Source organism: Octopus sinensis, linkage group LG8 (assembly GCF_006345805.1).
Source record: "Octopus sinensis linkage group LG8, ASM634580v1, whole genome shotgun sequence".
NCBI classification, from domain to species: domain Eukaryota; kingdom Metazoa; phylum Mollusca; class Cephalopoda; order Octopoda; family Octopodidae; genus Octopus; species Octopus sinensis.
In genome coordinates this window covers 97,481,830-97,496,419 of record NC_043004.1, presented here as the reverse complement: position 1 = coordinate 97,496,419, position 14,590 = coordinate 97,481,830, and the positions used below count along the sequence as shown (strand labels likewise).

The 14,590-nt window shown below is 37.5% G+C and overlaps 1 long non-coding RNA gene across 1 annotated transcript in view; it reads left to right on the top strand.

Annotated features, from left to right (window-relative positions):
• Nucleotides 1-14,348, top strand: part of LOC118764642 — a 20,002-nt gene extending 5,654 nt beyond the window's left edge. Inside the window, exons 2-3 of the long non-coding RNA XR_005000460.1 lie at nt 10,251-10,257; nt 14,335-14,348. This is a non-coding gene — a long non-coding RNA (uncharacterized LOC118764642). The remainder of the gene's footprint in view (nt 1-10,250; nt 10,258-14,334) is intronic.
• The last annotated feature ends 242 nt before the right edge of the window (nt 14,349-14,590 follow it).

Sequence of the window (14,590 nt, the reverse complement as noted above, 5' to 3'; positions counted from 1 at the left end):
TGTTTTCTCAAGCATTGACCACTAATGTTTACCTCTCCATGATACAGGTACACTCTCAATTAATGTTATCATACTTGCACATTAAACATGTTTACACTTACTTAACTAATTAAAAGATAGTTAGACACTTTACCTGATCAATTCACAGTCTTAATTAAAGAGTACACATTGGATCCTTATTACAAAGGCTGTGAAAAATTGTAGTGAAATGAGATTTCGTTAAAACAGTTAACAAATTGTTTGAGCTAATAAGGGGGCTTTTATGTGAACACAAGACCTGCTAAAAGCAGCCAGTAAAGATATACTTGGGATCAACAGTAACATTTAAAAGTGATCATTAGATATATGTGTAGACCCAAAGGAGACCAAAGTTCTTACTCATGGTTTGCCAAAATACATAACCCTTTCCATTCAGTTTAACATGTTCAGTTGCCACCAAACTTCTTGGTAAAGCAAAAAGAATTTTTGGAAATTATTAAAGACATTATCTAAAAATACATACTTTGAAGGAATAGGATCAACAGACTTTTCATGTTAACAGTTGATGAAACTTCAGATATATTTATCTAGAAAAATTCCATTCTATACTTCAAAGTAATATCTAAAGACTGAACTGTGGATAAAGGATTTTGATGGACTAATTTAGATATAGGTGTATGATGTATTCTCTCAGTAGTCAAAAAGTTTTATGAAAAGAAGAAATTTGTACTAAAAATGATTATGCATACATCTGGTGGAACTGCAGTAATGTTGGACAGACTCATAGTGATGTAGTAAGAGGACTTTCCCTGCTTTGTTCAGCAACAATGTCTAGAACACCATGAGGATGAATCTGTAAAGAAGTCAAGTTAGAGAGAAACATTAACCTTTTAGTGTTTAAACTGGCCATATCCGTCCCAAATATTCTACATGTTTTATATTCAAACTGATGCTATCTAGCCTGTCACACCTAACCTACAGTGACATTCTAAAAACAAACAATCACGTCCTTGAAACCTCAAAGCTATAAGATAATGCATGATTAATTAAAAGCAATTTGAGTAAAAAAAAATATTACATTTAACAGAGTAATCTGAACACTAAAGGGTTAAAACCTTTTTGAGAACAATCTGTACTGTATTTTCTCAATCTACTTTTAAAATTACAAATTTAAAAATAAGTTGCAGAGGCTTCTGAAAATAAAGATATTGCTTTGAGATCAGTTAATGAAGTTAGGTGGTTATCTAGATTCTTTGCATTGTAGACAAGAAAAAAAAGAAATGAGGCAAGGATCATCTACTTTGAAGAAGATAAATCAACTGACCCTATGGTGAAATACTGACACAAGAAATTGATAAACATCACATCCAAAGTAACATCACAAGTTTTAACTGATGTCTTTGAAGAATTGACTATACTGGATTATGTGAAGGAGCGGCTTGACAATAATTGATTCAATTCATTTTGCAAGGGGCAAAATTAATAAGGTAAGAAAGTAGTATTTAGGAGACAATGTTTCCCAAAGTAACAAAGTTAAAATTTTGCTAAGCTGATGATGAGAAGGAAATGTAATAGTATACAGAATTTAGCTATTGACTGCTGCAAATTCTTTGTGTATTCTTTTAGAAGGAAAGTTTCCTGAAGAAGAGATTTTAAAACTTTCGGTTTTTGATTTCTTCACAGTTATGTAACTTCATAATTGATGAACAAATTAATGGCGCAGGAGTGGCTGTGTGGTAAGTAGCTTGCTAACCAACCACATGGTTCTGGGTTCAGTCCCACTGCATGGCATCTTGGGCAAGTGTCTTCTGCTATAGCCCTGGGCTGACCAATGCCTTGTGAGTGGATTTGGTAGCCTGTCGTATATGTGTATATATATATATATATATATGTGTGTGTGTTTGTGTCTGTGTGTTTGTCCCTCTAGCATTGCTTGACAACCGATGCCGGTGTGTTTACGTCCCCGTCACTTAGCGGTTCGGCAAAAGAGACTGATAGAATAAGTACTGGGCTTACAAAAGAATAAGTCCCGGGGTCGATTTGCTCGACTAAAGGCGGTGCTCCAGCATGGCCGCAGTCAAATGACTGAAACAAGTAAAAGAGTAAAAGATTTATGTATGAATAATATAATTTTCAAACTGAAAATTCTGAAATAATAATCTTTTTTACTCTAGGCACAAGGCCTGAACTTTTTGTAGAGGGGGCGGGGGCTGTCAAATAGATCAACTCCAGTACACAACTGGTACTTGATTTATCTCCCCTGAGAGGATGAAAGGCAAAGTCAACCTCAGAGGAATTTGAACCCAGAATGTAAAGACGGATGAAATACCGCTAAGCATTTCACCCAGCTTGCTAATGATTCTGCCAGCTCACTGCCTTATACTGAAATAATTATGCAAATTAAAACTTACAAATCTTTAAGTGAAAATAAAAATTCTCTCTGATTTCAATGTTTTGCTCAAAAGATGACATTTGTATTTTGATCTGCTAGCATTTACAATTGGTCATATTAGGCCCAAATATTCTACTGTTTTATTTTCAAACTAGCCAGGTATGACCTCTCACATGTAACCCTGCAATGTCATTCTAAAAATAAACAATCACTTCATTGAAATCTTGAAATTATGAGGCATGATTAATTCTACACTACTCTTTTACTCTCTTTTACTCTTTTACTTGTTTCAGTCATTTGACTGTGGCCATGCTGAAGTACCACCTTCAGTCAAGCAAATTGACCCCAGCACTCATTCTTTGTAAGACTAGTACTTATTCTATCGGTCTCTTTTGCCGAACAGCTAAGTTATGGGGATGCAAACACACCAGCATCGGTTGTCAAGTGGGGGACAAACACAGACACATTAACACACACACGCACACACACATTAACACACACACACATATATACATATATACAGCGGGCTTCTTTCAGTTTCTATCTACCAAATCCACTCACAAGGCTTTGGTCAGCCCGAGGCTATAGTAGAAGACATTTGACCAAGGTGCCACACAGTGGGAATGAACCCGGAACCATGTAGTTGGTAAGCAAGCTACTTACCACACAGTCAATCCTGTACCTATACACTATGTGAATAAATAAACAATATATTTGACAGAGTAATCTACATGCAAAGGGTTAAAATGAACAGTCTTTTTCAATTTGCAAAATCTTTGGATAATGGAAGAAATGGTTTTGCCCTTATGTGTGAGGTATTTTTATCTAATGATTTAACTATAAAACAATTTTCACAAGCATCTGGATAGTTTTTAGCTACCTTTGTAACCATTTCCAGCAACTTTAATGCCACCTTAGTCTATTGGCTGTAGACAGCTGACACCTTCCATCATACCCAGCAAAATGAGCCAAGAGTTTTCATCAAATAATAATAATAATAAAAATAATAATAATAACTCAGATACCAGGAAACCCCAAAATGGCAGAAATTCAAAAGATAGTGCTCATGGGAACTGCTCATATCCTACGCAAAATACTCTCTATGTAATCTCAAGGTTTAAAACAAACTTTTTTTTTAAAGTTATTTATTAGACATTCACTAGTACAACACCAAAATAAAAACCCAAATATATGGCACACTAGGCATAACAACAACGTGAACTTCCAACCTGTTGTCTCTTGAGGTCTCTGGGTGAGACTTGGAACCAACTTGTACAAACATAAAGCAAAAGTCAAACATAGAATAATGATAATAATAATAATATTTTGTTTATTAGCCACAAAGTTTCATAAAGATACAGAATATGAAATTATTATAAAGGGTTACAAAGAAAAGAAAAGTGAAGTGTACACAATACATTCTCAAAAAAAAAAAGGGAAGCACTGCCTAATATATGAATGAATGTATTAGATTTTAAAAAAGTACATATAGTTGAACAATAATGAATAAAATGTACGATAATGCATAGTAATTAAATAAGATATAATGAAAAGGAGATAGAATATGAAAGATTAAAGGCTTGGTTGGATTTGTTTTATCCATGCCTTATCCATGAACCACTCCTGAAATTTGGTTGGCTGGGAGAAGATGAACTGGTAAGCATTTTTGGGGAGAACATTTGGTGTTGCAAACCCCAACATCCTTGGCATATGCTCTTATAATTTCATTGTAATGTCTTAGCTTAATTTTTACTAATAATCTGTCTTGTGTTCATTGTTATATTCTAAATCTATTTTCTGTGTCATAATTCTTCAGAAAGTTTATCTAGTTTCTTTCAGAAAGTTTATCTAGTTTCTTTCTTTTTTTTTTTTTTTTAGTTGATAGTGAATCTTAGTATGTTTTTGTCCTTGCATTTTCTTTACTGTTTTCTTGGGGAAGTCATTTTGAAGAAATTGTTCCTACTCAACTGCTTTCACTGTTTTATGTTAGATGATCTTCCATGATTTTCCTTCTATTTCCATTTCATGGTTGTTTTGCAATGATATGTAGATCTTCATCTGTAAATGTTTTCCCTCTTTACCCAGGCACAGGAGTGGCTTCGTGGTAAGTAGCTTGCTTTCCAGACACATGGTTCTAGGTTCAGTCCCACTGCGTGGCACCTTGGGCAAGTGTCATCTACTATAGCCTCGGGCCGACCAAAACCTTGTGAGTGGATTTGGTAGACAGAAACTGAAAGAAGCCCGTCGTATATATGTATATATATGTGTGTGTGTGTGTGGTGTGTGTGTGTTGTGTGTTTGTGTGCTTGTCACCCCACCAACATCGCTTGACAACTGATGCTGGTGTGTTTACGTTCCTGTAATTTAGTGGTTCGGCAAAAGAGACCGATAGAATAAGTACTAGGCATACAAAGAATAAGTCCTGGGGTCGATTTGCTCGACTAAAGGTGGTGCTCCAGCATGGCCACGGTCAAATGACTGAAACAGGTAAAAGAGAATTAAAAGAGAATACAATTGTATGGTACTATTAGTTGGTACCATTATGTGACAAGGTATTTGTACATCTGCTAGGCATGAAGTGGTTTCTTTCACTCTCCCCTGATGTTCGGCCGCCCCCACCATTTTCTTTTCTCTTTTTTTCTTCTTCTTCTGTTTAGGCTTTCTAATCCTTTTAAGCATCTTGGTTACGATGTTATTTTTATAGCAACAAATGCAACAACTATGATTTCTGACTAGTATCATAAATCTCATACCTACTCATTGTTTTGGTGCCTTCACTGGTCAAGTTCTTGTATAGTTCTGTTACCTTTGGAGTTCATTAGGAATAGCAGATCTATTTCTGACACTCTCTTACAATATATTATCTTTTGAGCCTTGCATTGTACCGCAGACCTGCATAATTTCTACTGTATCGTCATTCTTGTTTGTTTTCCTTTGATGCATGTACTGTGGCATGGGTGTAAAGATGGAGATATGCCTGACAATTTCTACCTATGTTTTGACTTTGTCTGCAGTTCAGAAGGCACAGTCAATAAGGCCATAATTATTACCCTTTAGAATTAAGAGGTCTTCGCCTGATATGTCCTAAAGAGCTTTTACTGCTTGATGAGAGGGAAGACTCAGTCCACTTCCAAGTTTTGTAATTTTCCTTTGCTCTCTTAAGGATTGGCTCCTGTGGTAACAAATGCCATTCAGTTTTATGTCTGTTCGGTTTCTGTTGTGGAATGGTTTACCATGACACAACTAATTTATGAATGACTTACAGTGTTTGACATTGTGTAAGAGTTGCTGCAGCTTTTGTTATTATTATTATTATTGAAATTGTATGAATGAGAAAATTCAACACATGAAAATGCTTTTTTTTACCTCTCTTTTTGGGTATAGAGAGCAGGCATTTCTTAAGTAATTGAAGTTCTTTTTTACAAGTAGACTAAAGAAAATTGCATTTGGGGATATTTGAAATATAACTTATATCAAAAAAGGGGTAAGGAAACTATGTCTTCACACCACAAGACTCAAATATAATAATAATAATGGTAATAATAATAATAATAATAATAATAATAATAATAATAATAATAATAATAATAATGAAAAAATGTGGAAGCTTAGTACTATGATAATGCCAGTAGTAACTGGTGCTTTGGGAATGATAAAGAAGGGAACGGAGAAGTATATTAAGCAACTCCCTGGTAACTCCTGGTAACTCCAATCTCCATGAACTACAAAAGATAACCTTGATGGGTACAGCTCATATACTACTTAGGTAGCAAGATGGCAGAATTGCTAGCATCCGGACAAAATGCTTAGTCCCATTTCATCCATCTTTATATTCTGAGTTCAGATTTCACCTAAGTCAACTTTGCCATTCATCCTTTCAGTCTCATCATCACCATCATCATTTAATACTACGGAAAGCACTCTCCATCTAAAATGGAATAAATGTTGTGATAATCTTAGTATGCATTGCAAAACAAAAATGCCCTTGCTACTCTTGGCCTCCGGAGGATGCCTGGTACTAAGGCAGCTGAAATAAAGTTATAGCTAAAAGAAACCATAAATGATAATAACAATAATAATAATAATAATGAAGCATAATCAGCCAGTGAACAAGTGCCACCTTAGCCTGCTGGCTGTGGACAGCTGACACTTTCCCTCGTACCCAGCAAAATAAGCTGGGAGTTTTCATCAAATAATGATAATAATAGCACAACACCAAAAAATGCTTCCTAAAAGACTGAAAGAGATTGGAACTGAAATTTGCATTGTCCAGCTGCAGAAAAGTACCATTCTATATTCTGTAAGAGTCCTAAGAAAGATCCTTGAGATTTGAGGAGTCTTGTTGTCACCAAACATCAATATAAAATACCTGCTAACTAAATTAGTATGCACTTAGGTACTACTGTGGAGGTGCGTGGCTTAGTGGTTAGGGTGTCAGCATCATGATCGTAAGATTGTGGTTTCGATACCTGGACCGGGCAATGCGTTGTGTTCTTGAGGAAAAACATTTCATTTCACGTTGCTCCAGTCCACTCAGCTGGGGAACACATACACCATTGAAACCGGGAAACCAGGCCCATGAGCCTGGCTAGGCTTTAGAAGGGTGCATTTATTATTTTTTATTAGGTACTACTAATAATAACTTCCATGCTTCCTGAGATTCGCCAACACTACACTTGATTTTTCTCCCCTCCATACACACACAAACATGTATCTGACTCATACATTGTTCGCTTTCCAGACATTTCTACATTACTGCATGTACTTTATATGCACTTTCTGGCAAGTTGTGGTGCACCTGAACACTGTATACAATTAATTTCATTATTATATGATGAAAACACAAAGATAATCCTTTGTTATAGGTACATGACCTGAAATTTTTTGACTGAAAGATAGTTAATATCATCAACCACCATACTTAAATGGTATTTATTTTATTGAGCTCTTGTGATGCCATCCTAGCATGGAACACAGACATTAAATGATGATGGTGATGATGAGACTGAAAGGATGAATGGCAAAGTTGACTTAGGTGAAATCTGAACTCAGAATATAAAGATGGATGAAATGGGACTAAGCATTTTGTCCGGATGCTAGCAATTCTGCCATCTTGCTACCTAAGTAGTAGTAGCAACAGCAGCAGCAGCAGTGGTAGTAGTAGTAGTAGTAGTAGTAGTAGCAGCAGCAGTAGCAGCAGCAGCAGCAGCAGTAGTAGTAGTAGTAGTAGTAGTAGTGTAGTAGTAGTAGAAGCAGCAGTAGCAGCAGCAGCAGCAGCAGTAGTAGTAGTAGTAGTAGCAGCAGTAGCAGCAATGGTAGTAGTAGCAGCAGCAGCAGTACTAGTAGCAGCAGCAGCAGTAGTAGTAGCAGCAGCAGCAGTACTAGTAGCAGCAGCAGCAGTACTAGTAGCAGCAGCAGCAGCAATAGTAGTAGTAGTAGTAGTAGTAGTAGTAATAGTAGTAGTAGTAGTAGTAGTAGTAAGACATTAATAATTTATGAATAAAATGGGTGTTATTTATTAATAATTTATTTCAAAATTGCATGATATAAAATTGAAGAGTTTGCTCATTGATATTTTATTTAATGGAACAACAAACTGAACAAAGCAGTTCAAATCTAGAATAAAATCTGTTACATCCTAAAAGGCAATCAAACTTGTATTAGATTAAAACAAAAGCGGCAACAAAGCTCTTACATGGTAAAAAAAAAGAAAAAGCCACCAACAAAACCCACTCTCCTGCACAAAAAAAATTGTTTAAAGGAAGCATATTAAAATATTTTAAGAAACTTTATCAAATGAAAACTTATTAAAAAATAAAACTCTTTTGCTTTTTGTTTTGTTTTGATTTGATGACAAATCATAAAAATTCAGTAAATTCTATTTTGCTAAAGTTTGTAAACATCTACGAGTTTCGAGATGCTTTGATAACTCTTTACTCTTTTACTCTTTTACTTGTTTCAGTCATTTGACTGCGGCCATGCTGGAGCACCGCCTTTAATCGAGCAACTAGACCCCGGGACTTATTCTTTGTAAGCCCAGTACTTATTCTATCGGTCTCTTTTGCCGAACCGCTAAGTGACGGGGACATAAACACACCAGCATCGGTTGTCAAGCAATGCTAGGGGGACAAACACAGACACACAAACATACATGCACACACACACATATATATATATATACATATATACGACGGGCTTCTTTCAGTTTCCATCTACCAAATCCACTCACAAGGCTTTGGTCGGCCCGAGGCTATAGTAGAAGACACTTGCCCAAGGTGCCACGCAGTGGGACTGAACCCGGAACCATGTGGTTGGTAAACAAGCTACTTACCACACAACCACTCCTGCAAATTCTTAAAAATCATATTTAGTATGCTTTCTTTATCATAATTCTTGCATAAGGGTAGTAATCTTGACAGTAGTACCTCTACCAGGCTTTCACTAAAACCTGCTTAAAAGAGAATTTTATAAGCCTTAAGTTACCAAAATTAGCAACATCTCAGAATTCAGATACTTTTGTTACTGTAAAATAGCTTGCACAGCATAAAATATGCATGCAGAGGCTACTAAAATGTTAATACATGCACACATACATGTATGTATATATACATATATATATATATATATATATATATATATATATATATATATATATACATGTATATATATATATGAACATCAATGGAATTTGTATTTTTGTGGTACCAGTGCCGGTGGCACATAAGAAAACCATCCGAACGTGGCCGTAGCCAGTACCGCATCAACTGGCCTCCTTGCTGTGGGCACGTAACAAACACCATCCGATCGTGGCCGTTCGCCAGCCTCATCTGGCACCTGTGTCGGTGGCACATAAAAACACCATCTGAGCGTGGCCGTCTGCCAGCCTCGTCTCGCACCTGTGTCGGTGGCACATAAAAAAACACCATCCGAGCGTGGCCGTTCGCCAGCCTCGTCTGGCACCTGTGTCGGTGGCACATAAAATCACCCACTACACTCTCGGAGTGGTTGGCGTTAAGAAAGGCATCCAGCTGTAGAAACACTGCCAGATCTGACTGGCCTGGTGCAGCCTTCGGGCTCCCCAGACTCCAGTTGAACCGTCCAACCCATGCTAACATGGAAAGCGGACGTTAAATGATGATGATGATATATATATATATATATATATATATATATATATATGTATATATTTTCACCACCTCATGAATGGCACCCATGAATTGGCAGTGATGAAATAAAGAAGGTCAAGGAATATGTCTACCTGGGACAGGAAGTGAATATGTCCTGAGACTGTGGGCTGACGTCAGCAGCTGGGTACGTTGAGTGGAAGCTGGGGCAACCAGAAGGGGCAGCCATTAGGCGTGCGCAGGCAGCGGGGAATTCGGCCTTTTCCAACGTGGGTCGTCGAGGTGTCAAGACGTGTGAAGACGTCGCTAAGGTTTGGGTGCAGCAGCTGCTATCTTTAGTGTTCGGGTCGGGGCTGTGTCGAAGGATTAGTTACCACTGAAGGGTCTCCATCACGAGGAAGAGAAGGTAGGTGCCTTTATATTCGAATCGCGTACACACCACAGAGACATCGTAAAGGAGATCTCATGGAGAGTAAGGACAATCAATATGTGAAATTAATATAAAGAGGTTGGATTGTCATTGCTGGAATGCCTTTGATCATTGGTCTGCTTCACTAATGTAGGTCTGGGGTTAGACAACATCAACAATACTAACAACAGCAACAACGAAAACAACTACAGCCTCAATTATTTTATGTTCATCAACAACAACACCAACAACTACTACTACTGTCGCAGCTGCTGCTGCTGCTGCTACTAGTACTACTACTACTACTACTACTGCTGCTGCTGCTGCTGCTACTACATCATGAAAGTTAAAATGTTCATCATATATTAAACAACAAGCAACTGAAATTTTTCCTAAAAAAATAATGAAACGCAAAATATATCAAGAATGAAAAAACAGCAACTACTACTACTACTACAGCTGCTGCTGCTGCTGCTACTATTACTACTACTACTACTACCACCACCACTACTACAACTACTACTACTACCACTACAACAACTACTACTACTACCACCACCACCACCACCACCACCACCACTATTACTATACCTACTATCACTACTACTAAAACAAAAATATGATCTTGACCAATAAAAAGACAACAGAAAACAAGTGAAAAATAATTTTAAAAAAGCATCATCATCATCAAAAATATCTAAAAATAACATGAACATTGATGGCATCACAATCAACAAACAAGATTTACTAAAGAGATTTAGCAGAAAATGACCAAGGTAGACAAAAAGCCATCTTCAATTAAAAATTGTAAACAAACGAAGAAAGAAAATTAGACAAATATATTCATTTATTCTTTTATGTTTGCTTGTTTCAGTCATCTGATTGCGGTCATGCTGGAGTACTTGCATTAATGGATTTTAGTCAACAAAATTGGACCTTGGACTTAGTGTTTGTAAGCCTATACCATTTGCCTTCTTTGTCAAACTGCTAAGTTATGGGGATATAAACACACCAACATTGGTTGTCAAGTGATGGTGAGGTACAAATAGACACAAGACACACACACACACATATATATATTTACCGAGACCTTTGGAAGTATGCTGTGCGCGAGAAGACCCGGCAGGACACGTGAGGCCATAACCCATGGCCCCTACCTGGGACGTAGTCAGTCCACCTGTGCATACCTTCCTTCTTGGGACACATAACTCTACTTGTGAAGACCTGTTGAGGCAAGTGAAAATCAAATCAAATCAAAATCGATGAACATCAATGGAATTTGTATTTTTGTGGTACCAGTGCCGGTGGCACATAAGAAAACCATCTGAACGTGGCCGTAGCCAGTACGGCATCGACTGGCCTCCGTGCTGTGGGCACGTAACAAACACCATCCGAGCATGGCCGTTCACCAGCCTCGTCTGGCACCTGTGTCGGTGGCACAAAAAAACACCATCCGAGCATGGCCGTTCGCCAGCCTCGTCTCGCACCTGTGTCGGTGGCACATAAAAAGCCCCCACTACACTCACGGAGTGGTTGGCGTTAGGAAGGGCATCCAGCTGTAGAAACTCTGCCAGATCTGACTGGCCTGGTCCAGCCTTCGGGCTTCCCAGACCCCAGTTGAACCGTCCAACCTATGCTAGCATGGAAAGCGGACGTTAAACGATGATAATGATGATGATGATATGTATATATATATATATATATATATATATACACGATAGGCTTCTTTCAGTTTCCATCTACCAAATCTGCTCACATGACTTTGGTCAGCCCAAGGCAATAGTAGAAGATGCTTGCACAAGTTGCCAAGTAGTGGGACTGAACCTGGAACCATGTGGTTGGGAAGCAAGCTTCTCACTTCTCAGTCATACCTGGAAAATATGGTGAGTCCCAAAATGGTAATGACAGAATGTTTCTCCTAACACATACAAAGACACACACACACACACAGATATACATATACACATATATATATGTAGGACCAGTCAAACATACACAATCATACAAATATAGATATGAAATTGTGGTTGTGGCTAGTGCTAGTGTCATGCAAAAGGCACCCATACTGGTCACACGTAAAAGGCACCCGTGTAAAAGGCTTCTGTGCTACTACTGACACACAGAAGATATCCGTGCTACTGACATGTGAAGGATACTTAGTACACTTTGTAGAGTGTGTGATATTACGAAAGGCATCCTGCCAGAGAAACCAAGCCAAAATAAGCCAACTGCAGCCTGATGCAGTTCTCTGGCTTACTAGCTCTAGTCAAACTGTCTAACCCATGCCAGTATGGCGAGTAGACATTAAAGGATGATGATGATGATAATGTTGATGATGATGATGAAGATGATGATGATGATGATGATGATGATGATGATGATGGTGATGATGATGGTGATGATATTTGTATAAATATAGATGTGTGTATCTGTGTTTGTGCATGTAAGTGTGTATGTCAGTGTGTGTGTGTGTGTGTTGTAAAGAAATACAAATGGCCAGCTCACATACACACACACACACAAATACAAATATATGCACGCATATACACACACGTATATATATCTGTGAGAGATTGATGCTAGATGTGTCAACAGAATTGTAGTAATTAATAAAATTTCTCATATCTTCCATCTCCCGTCTCTCATTTACTATATATAGGTATAATTATATATATAGCTATATATATATATATATCATCATCATCGTCGTTTAACGTCCGTTTTCCATGCTAGCATGGGTTGGATGATTCGACCGGGGTCTGGGAAGCCAGGAAGCTGCACCAGGCTCCAGTCTGATCAGGCAGTGTCTCTACAGTTGGATGCCCTTCCTAATGCCAACCACTCCATGAGTGTAGTGAATGCTTTTTACATGCCACCGGCACAGGTGCCAGGGGAGGCTGGCAGTGGCCATGATCTGTTGGTGCTTTTTATGTGCCACCGGCACGGAAGCCAGTCAAGGTGGCACTGGCATTGACCACGTACGGATAGTGCTTTTTACGTGCCAGGGGAGGCTGGCAACGGCCCCATGACCGGTTTGTGGTTTTTACGTCTATTATGATATATATAAACATATATATATATATATATATATATATATATATAATACAACATATATATATATATATATAAACATATATATATATATACTAGCTGACGTACCCGGTAATTCCTGGGAAAGTGAAGTTTATCCCTTGGTCCCATACTCTTAAATGTTTTGCTAATCCAGTAACAACAATACAAAGTATGTAGCCCTTCAAACAGCTTTTGTGCATTTACAGAGAATACCAAACTATGTTGTTTTTAAGAATTCCCAATAAGTTATGAATACACAAATTGTGAAATTACTTATGTAATAACATGAAATTAGTTACCTGAATTCAAATAAAGTAGCCCTGTAAAAGTCTTTTGTGCATTCCCAGAGAATATTTGTTTCTTTATTACCCACAAGGGGCTAAACATAGAGGGGACCACAAGGACAGACAAACGGATTAAGTCGATTACATCGACCCCAGTGCGTAACTGGTACTTAATTTATCGACCCCGAAAGGATGAAAGGTAAAGTCGACCTCGGCGGGATTTGAACTCAGAACGTAGCGACGGGCGAAATACCACAAAGCACTTCGCCCGGCGTGCTAACGTTTCTGCCAGCTCGCCGCGTTCTCAGAGAATATTACCCTCAGGAGCGCTAGTGTTGGTATATTTGTGAATAAGTCGCTAACTGAAACAAGTGGATCTATTGTTTAGGAAACTACTATTTACTTGTTTAAGGGTTGTGCCGGATAAATTGGGAAATTAACTCTAACAGTTCAAATACTAAGAAATAAGCATACTCAATTTGATTTATACCAAATAATTTAGGAAAATGTTTGGGTTATTTCTCTTGGCTATATATAAGGATCCTTTCCAGGGGCCCTATCATCAATTTTTCAACAATATGAGTATGCCATGAGGTTTCTAGACACAAGTTCTACTCATGCATCAAGTTTCATCGAAATTGATAAAACACACCCACAAACGCAATTTCCCACATATGTAGTATCATCATCATCATCATTTAGCGTCCGTTTTCCATGCTAGCATGGGTTGGACGGTTTGACTGGGATCTGTGAAGCCGGAAGGCTTCATCAGGCCCAGTCAGATTTGGCAGTGTTTCTACGCTGGATGCCCTTCCTAACACCATATATATTATATAGTATATATATATATATATATATATATATATATATATATATATATATATATATATATATATATATATATAAATATAATAATTATATACATAATTATAACAAAGGATTGGCCTCTCTATGTGCTGAAAATAGACGTCAAGTGACACCAAACCCTCTTAAAAAACTCAAAAAAACAGTAAAAGAAAGATAATGAATTAAACATTTGGTTAAATGTGTACAAGATCTCATTTCAAGTTTAAGGTAAAAAATTATACCTACTGCTATCTTCATTGCCATTATTCCATAGTATAAATTTACAATTACACATGCAGCAACTTCATACAATAATTTATATATATACACTTGCAAACATATACAGTAAAGTAGAATTCCCATCTTCCTCTCCAACCATGGGTTATATAGCAAAATAATGCTGCAGTGAATGCTGGCCTCCTTATGAAATCATTAATGATTTTATTCTTTATCTATATATTAATAAGACATACATATATACACA